This window comes from Strongylocentrotus purpuratus, unplaced genomic scaffold, assembly GCF_000002235.5.
Source record: "Strongylocentrotus purpuratus isolate Spur 01 unplaced genomic scaffold, Spur_5.0 spur5_scaffold_5, whole genome shotgun sequence".
Lineage (NCBI taxonomy): Eukaryota > Metazoa > Echinodermata > Echinoidea > Camarodonta > Strongylocentrotidae > Strongylocentrotus > Strongylocentrotus purpuratus.
In genome coordinates this window covers 13,860,223-13,863,507 of record NW_022145611.1, presented here as the reverse complement: position 1 = coordinate 13,863,507, position 3,285 = coordinate 13,860,223, and positions in this window count along the sequence as shown.

The window sequence follows — 3,285 nt, the reverse complement described above, 5'->3', positions numbered from 1 at the left end:
TTCTATATTTGCCTTAATATCCTTTTTGGGAACAAATGGGGAGTCATAAGGATTCTAGAGCATAATAGGACTATCACGATGAGAAAACGGAGAGGATTGAAAATTTTCACTTTTTGGCAAAAACGATGAGCTAACCCCTTGCCATTTTTTCAAAAAAGGGGCTGTTTTGGAAATTTTCTATATTTGCCCTAATATCCTTTTTGGGAACAAATGGGGGGTCATAATAATTCTAGGGCATAATGGGACTATCACGATGAGAAAACGGAGAGGATTGAAAATTTTCACTTTTTGGCAAAAACGATGAGCTAACCCTTTGCCATTTTTTCAAAAAAGGGGCTGTTTTGGAAATTTCCGATATTTGCCCTTATATCCTTTTTGGGAACAAATGGGGAGTCATAAGGATTCTAGGGCATAATCGGACTATCACGATGAGAAAACGGAGAGGATTGAAAATTTTCACTTTTTGGCAAAAACGATGAGCTAACCCCTTGCCATTTTTTCAAAAAAGGGGCTGTTTTGGAATTTTGAAATATTTGCCCTATTATCCTTTTTGGGAACAAACGGGGAGCCATAATGATTCTAGGGGATGTTGGGACTATCACAATGAGAAAACGGAGAGGATTGAAAATTTTCACTTTTTGGCAAAAAAGGGGCTGTTTTGGAAATTTTCTATATTTGCCCTAATATCCTTTTTGGGAACAAATGGGGATTCATAAGGATTCTAGGGCATAATGGGACTATCACGATGAGAAAACGGAGAGGATTGAAAATTTTCACTTTTTGGCAAAAAAAAGGGGCTGTTTTGGAAATTTTCTATATTTGCCCTAATATCCTTTTTGGGAACAAATGGGGAGTCATAATGATTCTAGGGCATAATGGGACTATCACGATGAGAAAACGGAGAGGATTGAAAATTTTCACTTTTTGGCAAAAACGATGAGCTAACCCCTTGCCATTTTTTCAAAAAAGGGGCTGTTTTGGAAATTTCCGATATTTGCCCTAATATCCTTTTTGGGAAGAAACGGAATCATAATGATTCTAGGGGATGTTGGGACTATCACGATGAGAAAACGGAGAGGATTGAAAATTTTCACTTTTTGGCAAAAACGATGAGCTAACCCCTTGCCATTTTTTCAAAAAAGGGGCTGTTTTGGAATTTTCTATATTTGCCCTAATATCCTTTTTGGGAACAAATGGGGAGTCATAAGTATTCTAGGGCATAATGGGACTATCACGATGAGAAAACGGAGAGGATTGAAAATTTTCACTTTTTGGCAAAAAAAAGGGGCTGTTTTGGAAATTTTCTATATTTGCCCTAATATCCTTTTTGGGAACAAATGGGGAGTCATAATGATTCTAGGGCATAATGAGACTATCACGATGAGAAAACGGAGAGAATTGAAAATTTTCACTTTTTTGCAAAAACGATGAGCTAACCCCTTTCCATTTTTTCAAAAAAGGGGCTGTTTTGGAAATTTTCTGTATTTGCCCTAATATCCTTTTTGGGAACGGGGAGTCATAATGATTCTAGGGCATGTTGGGACTATCACAATGAGAAAATGGAGAGGATTGAAAATTTTCACTTTTTGGCAAAAACGATGAGCTAACCCCTTTCCATTTTTTCAAAAAAGGGGCTGTTTTGGAAATTTTCTGTATTTGCCCTAATATCCTTTTTGGGAACAAACGGGGTGTCATAATAATTCAAGGGCATGTTGGGAGTATCACAATGAGAAAACGGAGAGGATTGAAAATTTTCACTTTTTGGCAAAAACGATGAGCTAACCCCTTGCCATTTTTTCAAAAAAGGGGCTGTTTTGGAAATTTTCTATATTTGCCCTAATATCCTTTTTGGGAACAAATGGGGAGTCATAATGATTCTTGGGCATAATGGGACTACACGATGAGAAAATGGAGAGAATTGAAAATTTTCACTTTTTGGCACAAACGATGAGCTAACCCCTTGCCATTTTTTCAAAAAAGGGGCTGTTTTGGAAATTTGCAATATATGTCCTAATATCCGTTTTGGGAACAAATGGGGAGTCATAATGATTCTAGGGCATAATGGGACTATCACGATGAGAAAACGGAGAGGATTGAAAATTTTCACTTTTTGGCAAAAACGATGAGCTAACCCTTTGCCATTTTTTCAAAAAAGGGGCTGTTTTGGAAATTTCCGATATTTGCCCTTATATCCTTTTTGGGAACAAATGGGGAGTCATAAGGATTCTAGGGCATAATGGGACTATCACGATGAGAAAACGGAGAGGATTGAAAATTTTCACTTTTTGGCAAAAACGATGAGCTAACCCCTTGCCATTTTTTCAAAAAAGGGGCTGTTTTGGAATTTTGAAATATTTGCCCTATTATCCTTTTTGGGAACAAACGGGGAGCCATAATGATTCTAGGGGATGTTGGGACTATCACAATGAGAAAACGGAGAGGATTGAAAATTTTCACTTTTTGGCAAAAAAGGGGCTGTTTTGGAAATTTTCTATATTTGCCCTAATATCCTTTTTGGGAACAAATGGGGATTCATAAGGATTCTAGGGCATAATGGGACTATCACGATGAGAAAACGGAGAGGATTGAAAATTTTCACTTTTTGGCAAAAAAAAGGGGCTGTTTTGGAAATTTTCTATATTTGCCCTAATATCCTTTTTGGGAACAAATGGGGAGTCATAATGATTCTAGGGCATAATGGGACTATCACGATGAGAAAACGGAGAGGATTGAAAATTTTCACTTTTTGGCAAAAACGATGAGCTAACCCCTTGCCATTTTTTCAAAAAAGGGGCTGTTTTGGAAATTTCCGATATTTGCCCTAATATCCTTTTTGGGAAGAAACGGAATCATAATGATTCTAGGGGATGTTGGGACTATCACGATGAGAAAACGGAGAGGATTGAAAATTTTCACTTTTTGGCAAAAACGATGAGCTAACCCCTTGCCATTTTTTCAAAAAAGGGGCTGTTTTGGAATTTTCTATATTTGCCCTAATATCCTTTTTGGGAACAAATGGGGAGTCATAAGTATTCTAGGGCATAATGGGACTATCACGATGAGAAAACGGAGAGGATTGAAAATTTTCACTTTTTGGCAAAAACGATGAGCTAACCCCTTTCCATTTTTTCAAAAAAGGGGCTGTTTTGGAAATTTTCTGTATTTGCCCTAATATCCTTTTTGGGAACGGGGAGTCATAATGATTCTAGGGCATGTTGGGACTATCACAATGAGAAAATGGAGAGGATTGAAAATTTTCACTTTTTGGCAAAAACGATGAGCTAA